We start from the raw sequence: 25,427 nt of genomic DNA on the forward strand, positions 1-25,427 counted from the left end.
CTACATCTTATATTCTGTTTTAAACCTAATGCCAGGCTGGATGACTCATAGCTGGAATCAAGATTGCCAGAAGAAATATCAACAACCTCAGCTATGCAGATGATACCATTCTAATGGCAGAAAGCGAAGAGGAACTAAAGAGCCTCTTGATGAGGGTGAAAGAGAAGAGTGAAAAAGCTGGCTTAAAACTCAACATTTAAAAAACTAAGATCATAGCATCCAGTCCCATCATTTCATGGCAAATAGACGGGGAAACAACATATTTTCTTTTCTTGGGCTCCAAAATCACTGCAGACAGTGACTGCAGCCATGAAATTAAAAGATTTTTGCTCCTTGGAAGAAAAGCTATGACAAACCTAGACAGCATATTAAAAAGCAGAGACAGCACTTTGCTGACAAAGGTCCGTACAGTCAAAATTATAGTTTTTCCAGTAGTCCTATACAAATGTGATAGTTCAACCATAAAGAAGACTGAGCGCCAAAGAATTGATGCCTTTGAAATGTGGTGCTGGAGAAGACACTTTTGAGAGTTCCTTTGACAGCAAGGAGATCAACCAGTCAATCCTAAAGGAAATCAACCCTGAACATTCATTGGAAGGATTGGTGCTGAATGAAGCTGAAACTCTAATAGTTTGGCTATCTGATGTGAAGAGCCGACTCACTGAAAAAGACCCTGATACTGGGAAAGACTGAAGGCAAGAGGAGAAGGGGGAGACAGAGGATGAGATGGTTAGATGGCATCACTGACTCAGTGGACATGAGTTCGAGTAAACTCTGGGAGATGGTGAAGGAAAAGGAAGCGTGGCCTGCTACAGTTCATGGAGCCGCCACAGCAAATATTTAACATTATATTGTTAAAAAGATGACTACACTGTGGGCAATTTAAAAAGTAAGTTTTAATTCAATAGACATTTTTTTGTTGATTGTATATCATAGGCTGACTACACTCTCCACCACAGCATCTTAGGGGCCTATAAAACAAGACATAAAGTGTGAGGAAAAAAAGAACTGGACCATGGGCTGAATTTATACCAACAAACAAACCAACCAAAACAGAGGTTGTTAAGAAGAGAAGTCAACTCTAGAGATGAGCACTGTGCTTCAGCAAGAGGTTTGGGAACAAGTGGTGTTAAGACCCCAGCCGGGCCTCTACCATTAAGGATTTTTATAATTAGAAAGTGAGTCTAGAGAGGAGTCTTCTGATGCTCTTGCGGAATAAAGGCATTCCTTGGTTGTTCGCAGCACATCAGTTTTGTTTTCTGCCCTGCGTTAACCCAAGAACTTGGCTACTCACCCCGGGTGGGAGGCGCGGCTGCGCTCCCCGCGGGCCCGGCGCTCACCTCTCGCGCCTGGGTCGCCCTAAACGCGGTCCTCGCATCCTGCCCCGGGGCCGCCACTGCTCCGCGGGCCTTGCCATCCTCCCTGCCCTCCCCAGAGCCCGCCGCTCCTCTTGAGCCGCGGACTCGCGCATCTCGCGGCTCCCGGCAGCCGCCGCCGGGCGACAGGGGCCCTCGCTCCGCGCCAACCAAGCCGGGCGGTCTGCGGGGATGCGTAGCTCCAGCTCCCGCAGGGCCAGGCCTCTGGCGTGGGCCCCGACCCTGGAGGGTGACTGTGAGCCCCCAAGAGACCTGCAGATCTCTTCAGGTCACCGTTATTTTAGGACAGGATTTCTGCATGTGGAGTGGCTCTCGCCAAAGACTGCAGAAGCTTAACTCTGCCTTTCCCCCCAGCAAATCTTCAGAAGTCGGGGCAGCAAGCGAGGCTGGGTCGCTGGGTCGCTGGGTCGCTGGGTCGCTGGGGGCGGGGGTGGGGTTAGGGCAGGTAGGGGAGCTGAAAGGCCCTGAACACGTTGACAACCCAACCTCTTGTGAGGTTATGAATTATGGCCTGGTCAGACGGTTATGACCTAGTAAGAGGATTACCTACCTAGACACCTACACAGGCCTGCCTTTGATTGAATGATACCTTTCAGAGCAGATGCTCTGGCCGCCCTCTGTTAATATATACGTGTGGGGTGGATATCATAAGTCACAAACTTTTGTGAGAAGTAGGCTGATAGTCATCAAAAATTAAAAAGAACCTCAAGATGATTATGCCTAAAGAGTCTGCTTACCCACTGGATAAAATCATGTAAAACGTATTCTCTTCTTGAAGATTCGTAAGAATGGAGGTTTTAAAAGATTATTTAGATAGTTTTTCAATACATTTGTAAATGTAGTCCATGTGCTAGGAAAGCAGCGTGATATAATGGGGAAAGTCCAGAACTTGGAATCAGAGCAAATGTAATTAAGTACCGGTTCTGCCTCTTTCTAAGTTGTCAACATGAGGAAATCACCTAACCTCCCCCTCCCTTAATTTAGCCTATTAAATTCTTGTCTTTCCAAAAATTCTTTAAAATAAGAACAATGTTCTTATTGTACAATGAAAGTGTACAATGTATAACCAGCATCAGTATTGTAATACTATTCCAATAAATGAGGTAGAGTATATAAAAAAGTATATTGTAAAGTGCTATATAAATATTAATTTTTCAACAAATTTGTCTTTTGTTCACAACTTATACTGTGACCATTTATTCCCATAACCACTTATTTCTTTTTCTTTACCTTTACAATCAATATTGACACTTTTCCTTTTCTCTACATTATTGCATTGATCACTGGACACCACTTTAAAATGACTTTTTGTGGTCATGTTATAGGTTTAATTTTGGTAGGGCCAACCTTATGAAAATTTATTATTTTCTGTGAGCCATGACTTTTACAATTCAGGTGCCACCAAGTGGATAGTGGTGCCTGTTTTATGGACTTACTCTCTAGCATATTCTCTGATTTGGATAAGAGAATATAGTTAGTCTATAAGCTAACCAATTTTTTCTATTGTATCTATTTTTTGAAAAAAATAATAGTCCTAGAAGCATGACCAATTTAATCATTAATGACACATATTAGACACTTTAGTCAATAAGATACAGAGACACAGAAGCACTTATATTCAAAGCCTCTCCCTCAATTTCAACTCTTTTTCCTAACAACTTTCCAAAACCATCAAAGAGTCCTTTGGAGCTGAGGTCAGAGCTGGAATGTTGCACTATTAAAATGGATGAAAGGTGAAGGCAGTAGAGGGCTACTGGAGTGATGCATTCCTGAAAGCCCTGAAGAACAGGTGGGTCAGGTCGCCAGAGTAAAGCAGGTAAGGTAAGAACCAGAAGGGAGTTGTGGTATGCTCAGCATTAGTCATTGGGATGTCAGAGAGAATGTTGACATCAAGTCAAGCACCAAAATGAGTCAGGAAATTAGGACACCAAAAATGATGCCCTACGAGGGCAGTAATTAGGGACCAAGATGAGTCAGGCTGCCAAGGGAAAATGCCAACGTATCCTTGTATTAAATCTTGTATGCCAACAAATGCCACTTAGAAACTAGAATCTACCTTTGACTTGATGTCAAAAGCTTTCCATTTTAAGTCTTCCTTTAAAAAAAAATCTAATATTTATTGGACACTTGATACGTGCCATCAGTGTTCTGAGCACTTTATTTTGTATTATCTCCCATAATTTTTATAACAACCCTATGAAGTAGACAATCTGTTTATCTGAATTTTATAGAAGAAACTGAGGTAAAGGAGGTTAACCAGCTTGTCTAAGGTTACCCACCCAGTAAATATGACTCTATTTTAGGCAGACTTCAGAGCCTTCATTCTATACCACTGTAGGACATGGCTTCCTGCAGTTTTAACTCATGCTTATTGTCTATCATTTCACTGGACTCAGCCCTGAGAGAGATGGCTGAAGACATGCATATCAGGTCCAGATAGTATTTAGTCTATTTTTTCTTGTGAAGAATAAATATTTTAAAAAAATTTTTAAGAAGTATAACTTAAGGGAAAACATTCTAACTTTATTTTCTTTGAGGTTTAAAAGCCTCTGTGTAGTTTGCTGCACCAAAGCACTTGAAACTTTGTCATCAGAATTCTTCATGGCAGATTTTGCTGAGTTTTGTTCATTCATGGAAGGCAGCTTGGCTTTATTGTTCCTCTTTCATGGAAAGACCACATTTATCTGTCCATATTCTAAACTCTCAATCCCCTTATTTTTCATTCCGGAGGCATTATTGGTTTTAAAGGTATTTCAGCATGTCCAAATTAAAATGTCAGCAAATAAGATATGTGGAGCTAGAAACTGAGAGAAATTAGAGCTAGAGATATGAATTTGGGATATGATCAAGAGGTTATTGTTTAAGTTGTGGGAAAATATTCCAAAAATGAAAAAAGATAGCTCAGTTCAAGTGGAAAAAGACTTTATAGATAATTCTAGTCCAGTCCTTTCCGTAATTCTCAATGCCCCAGAACAAAACAGTTCAGCTCTACTGCTGTACCTGTGATGATGAAAGCTCATTATCTCCTGCATCAGTTTCCTCTTGTCTCCGTGACAAATTACCATGAATTTAGTGGCTTAAACAACACAAAAATACAATCCTACAATTCCAGTAGTCAGAAGTCCAAAATGAGTATCAGTTCAGTTCAGTTCAGTTCAGTCGCTCAGTCATGTCCGACTCTTTGTGACCCCATGAATCGCAGCACGCCAGGCCTCCCTGTTCATCACCATCTCCCGGAGTTCATTCAGACTCATGTCCATCGAGTCCATGATGCCATCTAGCCATCTCATCCTCTGTCGTCCCCTTCTCCTCCTGCCCCCAATCCCTCCCAGCATCAGAGTTTTTTCCAATGAGTCAACTGTTCGCATGAGGTGGCCACAGTACTGGAGTTTCAGCTTCAGCATCATTCCTTCCAAAGAAATCCCAGGGCTGATCTTCAGAATGGACTGGTTGGATCTCCTTACAGTCCAAGGGACTCTCAAGAGTCTTCTCCAACACCACAGTTCAAAAGCATCAATTCTTCGGTGCACAGCCTTCTTCACAGTCCAACTCTCACATCCATACATGACCACAGGAAAAACCATAGCCTTGACTAGATAGACCTTAGTTGGCAAAGTAATGTCTCTGCTTTTGAATATGCTATCTAGCTTGGTCATAACTTATCTTCTAAGGAGTAAGTGTCTTTTAATTTCATGGCTGCAATCACCATCTGCAGTGATTTTGGAGCCCCAAAAAATAAAGTCTGACACCGTTTCCACTGTTTCCCCATCTATTTCCCATGAAGTGATGGGACTGGATGCCATGATCTTAGTTTTCTGAATGTTGAGCTTTAAGCCAACTTTTTCACTCTCCTCTCTCACTTTCATCAAGAAGCTTTTTAGCTCCTCTTCTCTTTCTGCCATAAGGGTGGTGTCATCTGCATATCTGAGGTTATTGATATTTCTCCCAGCAATCTTGATTCCAGTTTGTGCTTCTTCCAGTCCAGCGTTTCTCATGATGTACTCTGCATAGAAGTTAAATAAGCAGGGTGACAATACACAGCCTTGACATACTCCTTTTCCTATTTGGAACCAGTCTGTTGTTCCATGTCCAGTTCTAACTGTTGCTTTCTGACCTGCATACAGATTTCTCAAGAGGCAGGTCAGGTGGTCTGGTATTCCCATCTCTCTCAGAATTTTCCACAGTTTATTGTGATCCACACAGTCAAAGGCTTTGGCATAGTCAATAAAGCAGAAATAGATGTTTTTCTGGAACTCTCTTGCTTTTTCCATGATCCAGCGAATGTTGGCAATTTGATCTCTGGTTCCTCTGCCTTTTCAAAAACCAGCTTGAACGTCAGGGAGTTCACAGTTCACCTATTGCTGAAGTCTGGTTTGGAGAATTTTGAGCATTACTTTACTAGCGTGTGAGATGAGTGCAATTGTGCGGTAGTTTGAGCATTCTTTGGCATTGCCTTTCTTTGGAATTGGAATGAAAACTGACCTTTTCCAGTCCTGTGGCCACTGCTGAGTTTTCCAAATGTGCTGGCATATTGAGTGCAGCACTTTCACAGCATCATCTTTCAGGACTTGAAACAGCTCAATTGGAATTCCATCACCTCCACTAGCTTTGTTCGTAGTGATGCTTTCTAAGGCCCAGTTGACTTCACATTCCAAGATGTCTGGATCTAGATTAGTGATCACATCATCATGACTGTCTTGGTCATGAAGATGGGGCCAAAATCAAGGTGCTGGTCGCGCTGAGTTCCCCCCACAGGCTCTGGTGTAGAACTCGCTTCCTTGCCTTTTCCACCTGTGGAGACTGCCTGTGTTCTTCGGCTATGGACCCTTCCTCCATTTTCAAATCCATTGACATAGCATCTTCACACTTTCCTTTCTGACCCACTGCTTCCACTGTCATATTTTCTTCAAATTTTCTGCTTCTTTCATCTTTTAAAGACCATTGTGATTACAGTGGACTCATCTGGGTAATCCGGAATAATTGCCTTAACTGATTGGATCTACAAAGTCTCTTCTGCTTTTTATGGCAATAGATGCAGAGACTCCAGGGATTAACATCTTTGGGGGCCATTAGTCTACCACACCCCCAAAGTAGCCCACATCCTAATGGCTAGAAAGTTTGACCTAAACTTTGCCTACATTTGGTTTTTGTGCATTGGCCTGGCTTTGTCCTTTAAAGTCACAAATATTAAGTTTAACATCTGCCATATAACTCTCCTTCAGATACATGAACATGTATTGACCCCACTCTCTCCCAAAACAACCCATTTCTTCACCAGCTTAATAGGATAGTTCCAAATCCTATTACCTTGGTTGGCCTCCTATGGAAAACTTTGGTTTATCAGTGTTAATTTGAAAATGTTGTGTGAGTGGATCAAGCAAGAGTAGGTAGAGCCAATATTCCTCTGATTCTAAGCACTGGATTTTTTTTTTTGAGGATAATTGCTTTACAATGTTGTGTTAATGTGTGCTGTACAACCATGTGAATCAGCTGTAAGTATACAGATATCCTCTCCCTCTTGAGACTCCCTTCATCCCACCTGCCCTCATCCTACCCCTATAGGTCATCACAGAGCACCCAGCTGAGTTCCCTGTAAGCACTGAATTTTAATTAACATGATTGTAGTCTGTTAAATTTTTGTTTTTCCAAATATGACTGAAGGACATGTTTACCTGAACTATAATTATAAAGTTGATTTTTCATTGAAACACTGGCTTTTACAACTAGGTTTATTAAATGACTCTTTAATGTCAATGAGCACGTTAATAATTCTTAACTGCATGTGATCTACACACTTAATTACATATAAGTTTCTATCTAAATCATTAATAAAAATGTTAAGTGTGATGTAGTCTGTGACAGAGCCCAGCAGCCTAACTGAAGGACTTGTCCAAGAGAACATTTATCTGCTTTCTTAGGTCTAAGTCCTTCAAACAAAATCTAACTGTGTTATAACTAATCCACAGTTTTTCATCTTCTCCAAAAGGACCTCAATGTTTTATGCTCTTTGTATTGCATTCTCCTTGACTACCAATCTACCAATACCCTCTGAGAAAGAAATAGTGTAGTGTAACTTTTTCGGGTAAACGCAGGCTGGCTATAAGTGATCATCGTCTCCTCCTTAAGAGCTCTCAAATCACCAGTGAAAATCCAGTCTAGACATTTTCCTGATACTAATATTGAGTTTGCCAGAATACAGTATGCCAACTATAGTTTCCTTCTTTTGTTAAAAATTGCCTTGTTCTGGCTTTACAGTCTTTTGATCCTTCTTTTCTTCGTTACAGATCCTCACTGTGACGATGTACAGCAGGAATGGCCTCACGTGGAAACCTTTTTGGTCCAGGCTAGGTTGTGAGGCAGGTTCAACTCTTCAGCGACTGATAGTCAGGAACACAAAGAGCAGTTTCTTTATGTGAGAGGAATGGGGTAGATGGTATATGTGGAGGCTGTATCAATGGTAAAGTACAAAATAAATTCCATTGTTTAAAAAAAATCCATTGTTTTTAATTTAATTGCTTGGCTTAAGAGCTTCCTGACGAGTCTACAAAGAAGTTGGAAGGTGACTAGAGGAGAAATAGGAAACTTTTTGTTCTAAAACGTAGAGATCTTTGATCAAGTACATATTGGCAATAGACACACAATATATAACCAACACAATCAACGGTGACTAGGTCTTTAATCACAATGATCACTTTTCAGGTTAAAAATCCTTATTTTTACATATGAATAGTTTATACTCCTACCATTAATTTAAAAGATATGACAACAGAAGTATAATCTACAGTTCTGATGATTTTTAATAAATAATTTGGTGAAAGACTTTTAGTGTGATAAGCACAATTAGGGACATGCCTGGTTTGGGTACTGGTGCTCTTAAACTTTTGTGGAGATTATAAATTTACTCTGCTTCCACGATATAAGAATATATAGAGTGCTCGCTTCGGCAGCACATATACTAAAATTGGAACGATACAGAGAAGATTAGCATGGCCCCTGCGCAAGGATGACACGCAAATTCGTGAAGCGTTCCATATTTTTGGACAACTTATCTTTGACAAAGGAGGCAAGAATATACAATGGAGTAAAGACAATCTCTTTAACAAGTGGTGCTGGGAAAACTGGTCAACCACTTGTAAAAGAATGAAACTAGATCACTTTCTATCACCGTACACAAAAATAAACTCAAAATGGATTAAAGATCTAAATGTAAGATCAGAAACTATAAAACTCCTAGAGGAGAACATAGGCAAAACACTCTCAGACATAAATCACAGCAGGATCCTCTATGATCCACCTCCCAGAATTCTGGAAATAAAAGCAAAAATAAACAAATGGGATCTAATTAAAATTAAAAGCTTCTGTACAACAAAGGAAAATATAAGCAAGGTGAAAAGACAGCCTTCTGAATGGGAGAAAATAATAGCAACTGAAATAACTGACAAACAACTAATCTCAAAAATATACAAGCAACTTATGCAGCTCAATTCCAGAAAAATAAACGACCCAATCAAAAAATGGGCCAAAGAACTAAGTAGACATTTCTCCAAAGAAGACATACGGATGGCTAACAAACACATGAAAAGATGCTCAACATCACTCATTATTAGAGAAATGCAAATCAAAACCACAATGAGGTACCACTTCACACCAGTCAGAATGGCTGCGATCCAAAAATCTGCAAGCAATAAATGCTGGAGAGGGTGTGGAGAAAAGGGAACCCTCCTACACTGTTGGTGGGAATGCAAACTAGTACAGCCACTATGGAGAACAGTGTGGAGATTCCTTAAAAAATTGCAAATAGAACTACCTTATGACCCAGCAATCCCACTTCTGGGCATACACACCGAGGAAACCAGAATTGAAAGAGACACATGTACCCCAATGTTCATCGCAGCACTGTTTACAATAGCCAGGACATGGAAACAACCTAGATGTCCATCAGCAGATGAATGGATAAGAAAGCTGTGGTACATATACACAATGGAGTATTACTCAGCCGTTAAAAAGAATTCATTTGAATCAGTTCTGATGAGATGGGTGAAACTGGAGCCAATTATACAGAGTGAAGTAAGCCAGAAAGAAAAACACCAATACAGTATACTAACACATATATATGGAATTTAGGAAGATGTCAATGACGACCCTGTATGCAAGACAGGAAAAAAGACACAGATGTGTATACCAGACTTTTGGACTCAGAGGGAGAGGGAGAGGGTGGGATGATTTGGGAGAATGGGAATTCTAACATGTATACTGCCATGTAAGAATTGAATCGCCAGTCCATGTCTGACATAGGGTGCAGCTTGCTTGGGGCTGGTGCATGGGGATGACCCAGAGAGATGTTGTGGGGAGGGAGGTGGGAGGGGGGTTCATGTTTGGGAACGCATGTAAGAATTAAAGATTTTAAAATTAAAAAAAAATAAAAAATTAAAAAAAAAAGAATATATAGATATTGGACACAGATTAATTTAATTTAAAAACTGACTTTTAAATGTAAAATGAGATTTTTAGAAATGGTTATTCTCCTCTTAGGAAGACTTGCTCATGCTAGACTTCCAATTGGTATTTGTTAAGTGATTAAGAGACACTTAACTGTGATGAGATGCCATAGACATTTCTAAATGTTATACTTTTATGGAAAAATACATAAAATATAGATAAAATTCATTCTTTAGATATAAAGATGTCTTTGTACTTTTTTAGATTTTTCAACTTGTTTTTCTTAGTTTTTATGACACATTTCAGTAAGGAAAAACTTTAAAAACCTAGTGCATGGATAGCACTATGCTTTTAATTAAAATACAAAGACTATTTTTGTATAATTCTAAGTAGATATGTTCATTAGAGCATAAACTCTCTGAGCATAGAACCTTGTACTATTTGTCTTTATATCCCCAGTACCTGGGGCAGGAGGAATTCAGTAAATCTTTGTATAAATGAGAACCTTACCTTTCAGATCATTTATATGAAGAGAACAGAACAAAAGAGGGTATATAAAGATTTTCACTCACTTCATTTAGTACATCTTCTTCACAGATGTTTGTGTTTATTACTTCTGGAGAGCAAATGTGGTCTGAAGATGAAGAGGCAGTTCTTCATGGCCTAAGTAATGAAATGAAGAACTAAATTTCATGATTACTCATTTGACTTGCTCTTAAACTTTAGTCTAAATTCTTTATATACTCTCTACAAAATGAGCCAAGGTAGTTAAATAAGGTTGCCAAGAAAGTTTTGAGGCTAGGTGAATAAATGTGAAAAACCATTCATTATAACAACTGCCTAGACATTGTACACATTTAAGAAAAGAATGCTGCTGTTGCTAAATCGCTTCAGTCGTATCCAACTCTGTGCAACCCCACAGACAGCAGCCCACCAGGCTCCCCCGTCCCTGGGATTCTCCAGGCAAGAACACTGGAGTGGGTTGCCATTTCCTTCTCCAGTGCATGAAAATGAAAAGTGAAAGTGAAGTTGCTCAGTCTTGTCGGACTCTTAGCGACCCCATGGACTGCAGCGCACCAGGCTCCTCCATCCATGGGATTTCCAGGCAAGAATAGTGCTGTGTAAATTTTATGTGTATACAAAATAGATAAATCCTCTTTAGTCTTTGTCATTCTAAACAGCATTTTTATATCTACAGTGTTGGATTTTGACCTTTTGGTTAATCCAGAAATTTGGTCTAGTTAGCTCTTTCACACATGTGTGCATGGGTGTGTGCATGTTTGTACGTAAATTTTGTTTTTCTCTCATGTCAGGATTTCTCATTTGTTTCTCACAGATAACAGTACTTCACAGAGCCACTTTAGGAGGTGGTTTAGAATAATTATTTAGATTTATGGTCTTGTGAAGCTAGATTTGTTTTTTGATAGAATATATATCATATAAATCTTTCTCATTAAAGTCTGCCTAACAATAGAGAAAAGTAAATATTACCTATTCCAACTTTCCACAAAGGATCTGGAAGCCAACATAGTCCTAAGATGTCTTTCAAGACCTATTTTTAGCTTTGAAAATTTATAGAATATTTTGCCAGAATAGAGATGCTCAGTATCTTGATTGTGGTATTGCCAATAGTATGTACGTATGTCAAAACTCATCAAATTATACACTTAAAATGTATGGTGTATGGTGGTTTAGTCACTAAGTTGTGTCTCACTGTGACCCTATGGACTGTAGCCCTCCAGGCTCCTCTGTCCATGGAATTCTCCAGGCAAGAATACTGGAGGGGGTTGACATTTCCTTCTCCACGGGGTCTTCCTGACCCAGGAATGGAACCTGGGTCTCCTGCTTTGCAGGCAGATTCTTTACCAACTGAGCTATGAGGGAAGCCCCTCACATATCCTAATAAAGTTATTCAAAAACATAAGTTTGTGGAAGAATGAGTGAACCATAATTACAGAAAACAAGATAGTGAATGCCACAAACCTAATGTTCAGCAAAAAAGGCCAGATACTGAAGAGTACATGATATGTGATTTACTCTGAAGGGACAGCAGTAACTCAAAGGAGTATGAAGAGGTCTTCCGAGGTGACAGTGGTTTTGTGTTTTGAATTGGATCACATGAGTCCATTTACGTCCTGAAAATTAATTTAGCTGTGTTTTTATGCACAGGATCTTTGTGGTGAGGGAATAGTTCTGTATCTTGATTTTGGCGGTAGTTAGTTATACAAATCTACAAAGATGTGATGGAATCGTGTAGATTTTTCATACACACATACAAACAAATGCATGTAAAAGTGGTGATGTCTGAGTCTGAGTGGTAAAGTCTGTGGATTACAATGTCAATTTCCTGGTTTTGATATTATACTATAGTTATGCAAGATGCTACCATTGGGGGAAACTGGGTGGAAACTCCTGTACTGATTTTTCAATTTCCTGTGAATTTATAATTATTTCAAAATAAAGCTTCAATAGTGTAAAGTGGTATTTTAGTATGTGAGCATCTTTTGAATATTCTACTTATATCCCCTTTCTAGAAATTTCCCTACTCCCCCTGCTCAGGATTGTGGTGGCAACTATTACGTTCAGTCCAAGCAATCCCAAACCTGGATGGTGGCTGATTAGCCCAGGGGTGGGCATCTATCCTAATGAGGGGATTAGCACCTTCTTCTGAAAAAAAAAAAAAAAAAAAAAGGCATGTGGACTGAGAGCTGTCTCTCTTCATGTGCCTACACCTTATGAACTCAAGAACTATCTAGGGTGTCCTGTTTTCCATCATGTAATCAGGCGTAGCAGAAAGAACCTGGTCTACAGAGAAAAGGTAAGGTGAAGCAGGTGTACAAAAAGTGGGAGACACAGGACAGGGAGAGTCCTGTGGACATTCCTGGCTTCTTATGTGCAACCGAATTCCTGTCCTTTGGTTTGGGAGATCCTTCTATGCCTTTCTAGTAAATTCATCTGCGTATCTTAACAAGATTCATTTGGATTTCTATTACTTGCAACCATAAGAAATCCTTGTCAGTACATCTAGGAAGAAAAAATCATATTTCTCCTTTATTCTTTTTTAAAAATTAAAAAAAAATTGAAGTATAGTTGATTCACAATGTTTTGTTAATTACATCTGTATAGCAAAGTGATTCATTTTACATATATGTACATCGGTTTTTTAAAATGTTTTTTCCATTATGGTTTATCAACTTTTTTAACTTAAGAAGTATGACTTGACAGTATCTGAGATAAAGATTTCCACTTCCCCACAGTACAGTTGCGCAGGATGTGCTTAAGACTTAACCCATCCCTCACATTTAAGGTGAGAAAACCGAAGCCAGAAAGGTTAAGGAACTTAGCCAAAGCCATACAGCCAGTTTCTAGAAGATCCAGAACCACTGTCCTATCACTTCCCTTACTTCAATATCACATTGTATGTCCTGGAGGGAAGCCCCAGGATGTGCCATTGAAAGGTTTTATTTGCTTGTTTTTAGTGTAGAAGCTGTATACCTAATGACTCAGAACGTGGTTAATAAGGACCTACTTGAGAGATCAGATGAATAAGGGGTAGGGAATAGGGCAATAAATAGTTATAATTATAGGCACTTAGTGCTAAGAAAAACTTCAACATTTATCATTATTAGTCATAGAGATACTCCATTTGTCATTAGAAACAGATATACGGAGTCTTTTGAAAGTCAAAGGAAACACAACTTCAGGACAGATTACTCAAACATCTTAATTCAAATACTGAGCATCCAGAATTGAGGACAAAAATTTAAGACTGTATTAAACAGGATGTCAGTACCCAGTTTGACGTACACTTCCTGAGAGGTGGAGGTTTGCTCTGAAACTTCCTGCTTGGTCATAAAGGGGAACAAGGCAGCTGGAAAACGTTGGTCGTTCTCTCTCAATCTGTTCCAGTGTGACTGATGAAAAATGCTGATTTGGGATTGTTCTTAAAAAAACAAAAGTACCTGGAGCACAGCTTTGTGCGGACTAAATTTCAAGAGGTACCTGTAAGGTGAGAAAGAAGTATTTACCCAGTTTTTAAATAAAGAGAAGTCTAGTCAACACGTGACTTGCTGGAAATCAAAGCACTGAATAGAAAAAGTACAAGTTGCAGCTTTCAGTTCTATGTTCCCTCAATGGAAGGAGGTGCTGTTGTCACTGCCAGCACATTGCCTTCCCCTCAAGAGTTGTAGCTAGCTGCTTTTTGATGAAAGTTGTCTGTGGATTGTGCCCCAGCTCTGTCTCCGGGGGCTATGAACCGTCACATAGCCTCTGTTGTGCATATCTGTAACTCTCACTATTCTTGTTCTCTCCGGAGCCATAGGTCTTATCGTTTTACTAATTCCACTTGCAGAGGGCTTCTACTGTTTCCCAGGAGTAGAGAACCCAGTTCCATTACTCTTTCCTGCGTACATACATTGCGCTTGGTCTTGAGTGTTTGACAGAGCACAAACACTCTTCACTTCTTCACGTGCTTGAGACCTTAAAACCTGTGAGCTGGGATGGGGTGGCCGTGAGAAAAAACCTTTCTTACTATACAGTTGCAAAAAAAAAAAAAAAAGTAAATAACTTTAAAAAGGTAAGAAAGGAAGGAAGGAAGGGGGAGGGAGGAGGAAGATTGGAAGGGAGGAAGGAGGGTGCGAAAAAGAAATAATTAAAGGCATCCCAGTTTCTTAAGGTGTCTTCTAGGGGGAGGGCTGTAACCAGGGCAGGAAAGGCTGCTTTGGTCTCCTGTCAAGCACATTTCTCCTAGAGTTCATCCCCAACATTTCCATATTCAGTTGGCTGAATATGGAACATTGAAATATGGAACACTCCTTTCGAGAACATTTTCTATCTCTTCCTGGCCTGGAGCGTTGCATCCTCAAAATATTGTTTTGTAAACAAATGTATCATGCCTGTGGCTTTGCTGTTAGTATTTGGCATAATATTAATCTATAGCTCCCACAAGTTCCCATTAGGGAGAGTTCCACCTTGCAACTCTGTCTCAGAATTATCCTTATAGGTGTATTCATTTAAATTTAGTAAACACTTGTTAAACAGATACAGTGAGATAAATTAGAAGCTCATAATCCTCTATAACTTTGAAACCGTGATAAATATCAGACATCGACAGATAATATTAAAAAGGTACAGACTGTAAATAGATACTCAGAAAGTAACATAAGGAGAGAACAAGTTGAAATAAGAATGATGTAATTTTAGTAAAGTAGAACTCCATTTGAAAAAAATTACAATTCTTTTCTTTGATGATAAAAGGAATACCAGTTTTTCATTTTTAAAAGTTTGAAAAACATAGAAAAGCAGAAAAAATACCCACCTTGAGAAAATCACTATTAACAACATTTTGGAATACGTATTTTGACATTTCATTTACATACTCATACTGAACAAGAACAACCAAGACACACACATACAACTGGGATCTTATCTCTATAACACACTCTTTTTTTTTGGCCCTGCCACACAGCTTGTGGAATCTCAGCTCCTTGACCAGGGATCGAAACCCTGTCCCCTGCAATAGAAGCATGGGGTCTTAACCGCCAGACTGCCAGGGAAGTCTTTGTAACATTATTTTTTAATCTAATTATATATTGTGAATATTTACTCACACCTTCAAATATTCTTGTATATCTGATTATCAGTTCCAGAATACGGATGGTCTATACTTAATCTCTGCTATTAGTCATTTAGTTTGTTTCTGATTTACAAATATTATAAACAACACTGTTGTTAACTACCATACATAAATCATTTTGTAAATATCAGGTTATTTTCTTACGTTCCTAAAAGTTGAACCACTTACTTATGTGTTTAAGCATTTTTAGGCTTTTATGATACTCCTACCAACAACATGTGGGGATTTCTTATTCTGATGGGTAAACTTTTCTAGGGGTGACAATATCTCTTCTTTGAAAACTTGATTTATTTTGAAGATGCAGAAATTGTGTAGCAGAGATTTTCTTTCTTGGCATGTCATGCCAGGAAAGAAACACAATGTTCTGTCCATTCTACCCTGCCAACTCGGTGTTTGGGTTGGGAAGGGTACGTTTGTGTTTAAGGTGGCATCACATCCTTGTCACTTGAGCTACAATACATAGATCAAAGAGGAAAAAAGTTTGGGGCAATTCTTTTCATCTCCAGTTTGCTTTTGCTTAATGCCTTCAGCGTAATACAAAGCAGTCAACTGTAAGTGGATAGTATGGGTTTTTCTTAACTGAATCTTCTCCCCTTTATAGAAAACAAATATCATAATTTTCATTAAATATTCATGAGTGCAAGATCAAATCAATGCAAAGTTAGTTTTTTTTGTATTTAATTGTAAACTATGTAACTTTTATTTAAAAAAAAGACAAAACCAAATGGCATTAGCTTGATTTGAGAATATGTGAGGGTTAATCCCTTCCTGTTTCAATGAGTATGGCATTAAGTATATAAATGTATCTCAGTTTTTAGTGCAGTGCAACCTGTCTTTGAGAAATTTCTAAACTATTATTTAAGATACTAATTATAAGATATATATGTGTCAAATGTGAGTGGTTTAACCTGACACACTTACAAAAGGGAACAAAGTATATTGCAACTTTATTACAAACCTGTATTAAGAGATGCATCCAAAGTCACTGCAGATGGTGACTGCAGCCATGAAATTAAAAGACGCTTACTCCTTGGAAGAAAAGTTATGACCAAGCTAGATAGCATATTCAAAAGCAGAGACATTACTTTGCCAACTAAGGTCCGTCTAGTCAAGGCTATGGTTTTTCCTGTGGTCATGTATGGATGTGAGAGTTGGACTGCGAAGAAAGCTGAGTGCCAAAGAATTGATGCTTTTGAACTGTGGTGTTGGAGAAGACTCTTGAGAGTCCCTTGGACTGCAAGGAGATCCAACCAGTCCATCCTAAAGGAGATCAGCCCTGGGTGTTCATTGGAAGGACTGATGCTGAAGCTGAAGCTCCAGTACTTTGGCCACCTCATGGGAAGAGTTGACTCATTGGAGAAGATTCTGATGCTGGGAGGGATTGGGAGCAGGAGGAGAAGAGGACGACAGAGGATGAGATGGCTGGATAGCATCACTGACTCGATGGGCGTGAGTCTGAGTGAACTCCAGGAGTTGGTGATGGACAGGGAGGCCTGGCGTGCTGCAATTCATGGGGTCGCAAAGAGTCGGACACGACTGAGCGACTGAACTGAACTGAACTGAGTAATATATAGATGTATATATAGTAATCCTTAAATAAGAAAATATTATAATATATAACAATAATTACGTCATTAACAATTAATATATAATAATATATTATATCTAACAATATATTATTTAATAATGAAAAATACTATGTCAAGCAAAATTTCAACCTGGTGATTTATTTTGCCAGTCTAGTACTTGCCACTCCCACTCCTCCCCCAAGTAGAATATACACTTCATAAAGACTATAATCTTGTCTGTCTTCTTTACTGCTGCATTCCTATCCTGAACAGTTCCAGATATGTAGTAAAAGGCCTATAAATATTTGCTGAATGAATGAAAAATAGACATAATTTTAAAAGAATGAAAAATGGCATTAATTTATAAAAGTGCTATAAACAAAAGTTGGAAAGGCATCCAATTATAAAACAAACCAGACTTCTCAACAGAGTTGAATGTTTAATCTGATCCCAAACCTTAAAGTGGTAGCACACATTACTGGTTCTCAATGAATGATTTAAGTGGATATTAGTTCTAATAGTGAAAATGCAGATGACTAGTAAAGGCATACAGGGGTTTATAATACCAGTGTCAAAGGTGGCCTTTGGGGTTCTGACCGAACATTTGAGAAACAGTAAAGCATCAGTCTGTATGGAAAGGTGTTTAAGTCTGTAGAGGATGAAAAAGGTAGTAACTGTGGGAGTAATTTCTCTTTTTCTGATTTTGTGGGCTTCTATTTAACTTTTATTTTTCACCCTTATCACCCCAAACCTAGAGGACTAATTAACTCTGGAGGATCTGAGTAACTGATTTTTATAAATTGATAACTTACATAATTTTAGGAGAATTAATTAAAATATGTTAAACATAATAGAAGCTTGAAAGGCCATATCATTTTTTCAGATGACTTCCATGTGCACCTTTTCAAACTTGAACTTTCAGCTGGTTTTTAATATCAGAAAAAGGCAGGTTTTAAAACCATATTTTTATTATGAAATATCATAGAAACCAAATGGTGTATAAAAATAAAGATTTTAAAATAACTAATAAAACATCTATGTCCCCACCAATTTAAGAATAATTTCTCAAATTAACTATTTATGAAATCTGCCAATTGAATTGTCTGTTCTCATGTTCAGTTTTCTCAAAATGGTTTAATTAAATAACATACATTTATTAAAATCCTCAGCTCTGATAATTTCTACTACAGAGTACTTATTTCCAAAATTGAAGGTAGTTGCTACAGAGTTTGTTGTTGTTATTTAGTCACTTAGTTGTGTCTGACTCTTTTGGAATCCCATGGACTCTAGCCTACCAGGCTCCTCTGTCCATGGGATTTCCCAGGCAAGAATACTGGAGTGAGTTGTCATTTCCTTCTCCAGGGATCTCCCCAACCCAGGGATCAAACCTGCGACTCTTGCATCTCCTGCATTGGCAGGCAGATTCTTTACCGAGCCACCTGGGAAGCCCACTACAGAGTTAGGAGTATACTATTTATCTGATTAGCAGAGAGCTAATAAGATAGCTATGCCTTGTTAAAAGTGTGACTGGAAACTACAATTCTTTAATTTCTAAACTCAAAAGTGAGCTCATGACACAATCATTAGGCAAGTTTCTAAAATTTTTCTGGGTAATAACTATCTTAACTGAATAAAGGATGAATCTCAGATGAACATTTCTTCTTTGAGAGAGATTTGAGCTAAGGGTAAGTTAATATTTTTCAAATGGAATCTGTATTAGTTATCTAAAACAATAATAAACAAAAAATTGCTGCATAACAAATCACCACTGAGGGGTTTGAAACAATGAACAGTGGTTTGAAATTTTATCTCATAGATTCATTTTGAATAATTTAAATTGCTATATCTTCAAGTTTACTAATATTTTTTTCAGCAGTGTCCAGTCTGTTGTTAATCACATCCAGAGTGTTGTTCTTTTTAGATGATATTGTTGTTGCTTATCTCTAGAGGTTTGATTTGGGTGTTTTTTTTTACATTTTACGCCCGTCTTCTTATCATGCTTGTACTTCCCTCTACCTTTGTGAAAGTACGGAGTATATTTATAATAGCTGTTTTAAGTATAACTCACAGAGTCTGTGAGGGCTTCCCAGGGGGCTCAGTGGTAAAGAATCTATCTGCCAATGCAGCAGACACATCCTTCAATCCCTGGGTCAGGAAGATCCCTTGGAGAAGGAAATGGCAACCTACTCCAGTATTTTTGTCTGGGAAATCCCATGAACAAAGAAGTCTGGCAGGCTACAGTCCACGGGGTTGCAAAAGAGTCAGACACAGTTTAGTGACTAAAACAACAACACAGAGTCTGTGGGTTAGGAGCTGGGTATGGCTTAGTTGGTCTTCTGACTCTGGGGCTCTTGCAAGTGTGCAGTCAAGTGTTGGTTTTTGTTACAGTCTTCTTAATGCTTGACTAGACCTGGATCCACTTCCATCGCACACAGGAAGATGTTGGGGGGGGCGATTTAGTTCCTCTCAGAGCATTGCGCTAATGGCTTCAGTTCCTCACTGGCTGTTGACTGGAGGCTGCCTTCTCTTCTTTGTCACCTAGACCTATCCATTGGGCAGTTTACAGCATAGCAGTCTCTCTCATCAGAATCAGTAAGTAATATAAGAGATCAAGAGAGAGATGAAGATGGACTTCATTGTGTATTGTAATCTAATCTCAGATAGGACATCACTTTTGCCATATTCTATTCATTAGAAACAAGACACTAGGTCCACTCCACCCACAATGGGAGGGAATTACAAGGAGGTGAAATCTATAGGAATCATTAGGAGCCTCAAAAAGGAGCAGAGCTCGCGATTTTATTCTTGGGCAATTAGTGGAGGATAATAACCACATCCTCAGCCCACTAAAGCCCTTGTGTAGTAACATTTCTACTTTTATCAGTAGCCTTGTGGGCTCATTCCATTCATTTAACAGGAATGCTGACCATATAGCTTTTAGGTGATTACTATCTGGAGAGGTCACTGTATTACAGTCCCTTATTGGCTACACCATACTATACAAAAACTGTTTCAAACTTTTTGTTATGCCTTTTTTTTTTTTTTTTGGTCAATTTCTTTTGTGTGTGCCTTTTACCAACCTAGAGATGATTACTTTTCTGTTTGGAAAATGTGAGATAACTCATCTGAGGTGATTAAAAAAAAAATACAGGGAAAAATGTATTTTTTCACTTTGAAAATTTTCTTTCAGAATAATTTCTTCTGAGTTGCCATCTCTGCTTTGTCATTCTGTAACTTGTGCTGGAAAATGATCCTACTTGTTTTTGGCTTCATTCCAGTAAAAACTGACTACTTAAAAATTTAGTTTTCTGCTTAATGCCTTCCATAATTTAAAGCAAATTTGTCAAATTTTACTTAAGAGCAAAACTGCAATTGAAGGTTAGGTTTTTAAAAAGCTACTAGATCTACAATGTGCTTAATACTTGAAGCTGTAAAATCAAGCTGCTGCTGCTAAGTTGCTTCAGTCGTGTCCGACTCTGTGCGACCCCATAGACGGCAGCCCACCAGGCTCCCCGGTCCCTGGATTCTCCAGGCAAGAACACTGAAGTGGATTGCTATTTCCTTCTCCAACGCATGAACGTGAAACGTGAAAGTGAAGTCGTTGAGTCGTGTCCGACTCTTCGCGACCCCATGGACTGCAGCCCACCAGGCTCCTCCGTCCATGGGATTTGCCAGGCAAAAGAATTTTTGATGTGTTTTCTAAAAGCCTTTGAGGTGTTACATAAGTAGCTTAATGATTAGCTGGTACTATATTTTGGCAAAAAAAATCTTAATTATTTTTTTCACTTCTCAATTGTCGGTTTTAGGCCTTTTTTTTCCTTTCCCACATTTTTTTTAACATTTAAAATAATTCATTTATTTATAATTTTATGTATCAAATATATAAAGTTAAAATACAATAAAATGTTATATTTTGCCCAAATCATTACCAACAATTCAAACATATAATATCCATATGATGTCTTTTTTTTGTTTATTTTCACCACTTCTTAAACTTCATCTATCTTGTGAAATGATTCAAAAAATTTTAATGTGGATGGTTTAGTTAATTAAGAAAATATTAGGGGGCGCCCCTGGTGGTTCAGTGGTAAAGAATCCTCCTGCCAGTGTAGGAGACATGGGTTTGATCCCTGATCCGGGAAGATCCCACGTGCCGTGGAGCAACTAAGCCCATGCACCACCACTGTTGAGCCTATGCTCTAGAGTCTGGGAACTGCAACTACTAAGCTCACTTGCTGTGACTACTGAAGCCTGCAAGCCTTAGAGCCCACACTTAACAACAAGAGAGGCCACCGCAATGAATCGCCCAAGCAGCACAACTAGAGAGAAGCCCAGGCAGCAAAGATCACCCAGCACAGCCAAACAATAATAAATAAATACATTTTTTAAAACAGAAAATATTAGGAAATAAAAAATTTATGGTATGACTTCTGTTATCAGCAAAGATGGCATAACAGGGACCAGAACTAGTCTCCCACCTAAAATAATTTAAAAACTGAACAAACTGTGCGACGTAATAGTTTATAGACTGCAGGTTGTGCAGCACCGCAGTTTCTCAGAAAGAAAATAAACAGCCTGAGTCCTGATTGTCCCTGGCTGTAGGAGATTTTGCAGCCTAAAAGCATAAGGAGAAGGAACACAAACTGAAATCAGCTACCTCTTTGAGCTAAGGGAACAGAATCTGAAAATTGGGGAGGTGAAGGCACCAGCATTTTGATGGTGAAAACCAGAGGAAAGAGCTTTAGAGAAAAACCTGGATCTTTAGCTGAGTACTGATCAGTACCCAGTATGTGAGAAAACTACCAAGGTTGGAGAATCACTGGAAAATAATAAACAGGATACAACTTGGAGTCATACAGGCCAGGAATCATTTGTGTTCCAATCAGGTAGAATGGAAAGACCTCCCAACACATAGAGCCTTGAATAGTCTTCAGAAGGTTCTTACTTCAGTAGTAGGGCCAAATAACCCCTATATTAAAGGCTGTTCTGCACCTGTCCAACAAAGCTTAAAAGTAAGTTTTGAAAGGATCAAACTGTTTTCAAATAATAGAGCTGCATCCCAGGACAAAACCCCCAAATATGTAAAGGAATACAAAACCTCCAGCACAATGGCATCCAGTCCAAAATTGGGAGGTATTCCACTGACAGAGGAATACCGCTGATAAAGATGTGGTATACAAATATAATGAAATATTACTCAGTCATTAAAAAGAATGAAAAATGCCATTTGAGATATTAAAAAAGCAGGAAAATACAATCTTTAGTGAGGAAAAATTAATTAAAACATCCCAGAAAAGATACAGATGATATATTTAGCTAGAGATATTCAACTAGGCAGTACAAGCATGATAAGAAGAAGGATGTAAAATATAAAAAAGATCCAAATCAAACTGCTAGAATCAACAACAACAATGTCTAAAATGAACCACACTGTGGATGGGACTAACAGCAGACTGGACACTGCTAAAGAAAAGGTTAGTAAACTACTGCTATGAAAACAGCAATAGCAATTATTGAAAATCAAGCACAGGAAGATAAAAGACTGGAGGAAAAGAAGAGTAAAGCGCCTTTGGACTGAGGAATGTTATTCAGCATAACATATATGTAGTTAGTCTCAAAAGGGGAGGAGAAAGATGGAGAGATGAATAAATATTTGACAAAATAATGACCAAAAATTTCCAAATTTGATGAAAAGTATAAAGTCACAGATCCAAGAAACACAATAAATCCTAAGTCAAAGAAATAAAATAAAAGCACCAATGCACATCAAAATGAGGTTGTTGAGAACCAGTAAAATAAAGAGAAATCTAGAAAGCAGCCTGAGGACTTCCCTGGTCCAGGAAGGTTCCACATGCCACGCAGCAACTAAACCTGTGCACCGCACCTGCAGAGCTCACACCCTAGAGCCCACAAGCCACAGCTACTGAGTCTGTGTGCTGCAACTACTGAAGCCCACATGCCTAAAGTCTGTGCTCTGCAACGAGAGAAGCCACAGCAATAAGCCCCAGGGTTTGTCATGATATTACATAAGGTAGACTATGATGAGTTAAAGATGTATATATATGAACTTTACAGCAATCATAAAAAAGCCAAAGAAGTCTTGCTAATAAGCAAATACAGATAAAATAAAGTCATAGAAAGTATTCAAATTAATCCAAAAGAAGTTAGGACAAGGGGAAAAAGCAAAGAACAGATGAGACAAATAGAAAACAACTAGAAAAGTGGTAAATTTAAATTCAATCCTATCAATAATTATAGTAAATAGTCCAAACACACAATTTGAAGGCAGATATTGTCCCTGGTGGCTCAGACGGTAAAGCGTCTGCCCACAATGTGGGAGACCTGGGTTCGATCCCTGGGCCAGGAAGATCCCCTGGAGAAGGAAATGGCAACCCACTCCAATACTCTTGCCTAGAAAATTCAATGGATGGAGGAGCCTGGTGGGCTACAGTCCATGGGGTCTCAAAGAGTAGGACATGACTGAGCAACTTCACTATCACTATTGTCAGAGACAAGTATTAGCCTGCTAACAAGACCACACAAAGACATTTCAAGGAAACAACTTCAATTTACACACCCATATCCCTTGTTAACATGGATTCAAAAACGCTAGCAAATCAAACCCAATAATTTATTAAAACAGTACTACATCACGACCAAGTAGGGTTTATCCCAGGGATATGAAATTTGTTTATCAAATAATGTAGTTCACAATTTTTATGAACTGAAAAAGGAAAATCGTGTAATTATCTCAATAAATGAAGAAAATAATTTGGCAAAATTCGATATCCGCACATGCTAAAACTCAAAGCAAACTAGGAATGAAAGGAAATTTATTTAACTAATAAAGGACATGCACAGAAAACCTATAGCTAATATACTTAAAGGTGAAAGACTAAATGCTTTTCCCTCAAGACTGGAAACAAGACAAGGTTTGTTCATACCACTTAGATTCAGAGTTTAACAGGAAATCATAGCTAATGCAATAAGGCAAATAAAAGAAATAAATGTATATAGATTAGAAGAGAAGAAATACAATTATTTTTCTAAAGAAATCAACAAGACCCTACTAGAACTAATAAGTGAATTTAGCAAGGTTGCAGAATATAGGTCAATATACAAAAATCAACTATATTTCCATATGCCAGCAACAATCAGAAATTGAAAAAGTTTTAAATACTGTTCATAGAAAACACTAAAAACACAAAATACTTAGGAACAAATTTAACAAAAGAAGTACAAAATTTGTACACTGAAAACTGTAAAACATTGCTGAGAGAAATTAAAGAAGACCTAAGTAAATGGAAAGGTATACCTTCTTCATGGGTCAGAAGATTCAGAATTATTGAGATGTCGATCCTCTCCAAATTAATCTACAAATTTAATGCAATGCCAATGAAAATCTCAGCATGCTTTTCTGTGGAAATTTACAAGTGGATTCTGACATTTGTATGGAAATGTAGAGGACCTAAAATAGCCAAAACAGTTTTGAAAGAAAAACAAAGTTGCAGGTTTTACATTGCCTTATATCAAGACATAATAAAGCTATAGTAATCAAGATAGTATGGCACTGGCAAAAAAAAGTAGGGGAACAGACAAGTAGAACAAAATAGAGTCCAGGAATAAGCATACATTATATGGCTAAATGACCATATAGCAAGTCACTGGAAGAAGCAATAGTCTTAAAAATGGTGTTAAATAGTTATTATCCATATGCAGGGAAAAACATCTAGTTCTTTACCTTATGCCACACACATATGTATGAGTTAAAAGTGTAAAATTCCTACCAAAAAATAGGAGAAAATCTTAGTAATTTTGGGTTAGACAAAGATTTCTCATATAAGAAGGACCACAAAAGACACAAAATATAAAGAAAAAAATTGATATAGTAGACATTATTAAAAACTTTTGCTCTTTAAAAGACACTATTGAGAAAATGAAAAGTCAAGCTATGGACTAGGAGAATTATTTACAAAACTTATCTGATAAAGAATTTGTATTCAGAATATATTAAAAAAAAAAACCTCCTAGAACTCAATAATAAGACAACCCACTTTTAAAAGGGGCAAAAAAATTTTTCTGGGATATTTCCATATAACCATTGGAATGGTTAAAATGAAGAAGATTGACTATACTAAGTATTGGCAGAAGAACTGTAACTTTTACACAGTGTTGTTTGCAATACAAAATGTTGTATCTATTTTGGAAAGTGGTTTGTCAGTAACTCAAAAATTTTAATTTATATATTAAAAAATTATTTATTTTTTATTAAAGGATAATTGCTTTACAGAATTTTGTTGTTTTTTTTGTCAAACATCAACATGAATCAGTCATAGGTATACATATGGTGGTGATTTAGTCACTAAGTCGTGTCCGACTCTTGCGATCCTGTGGACTACAGCCTGCCAG

The sequence above is a fragment of the Capra hircus genome, chromosome 21, assembly GCF_001704415.2.
Source record: "Capra hircus breed San Clemente chromosome 21, ASM170441v1, whole genome shotgun sequence".
Lineage (NCBI taxonomy): Eukaryota > Metazoa > Chordata > Mammalia > Artiodactyla > Bovidae > Capra > Capra hircus.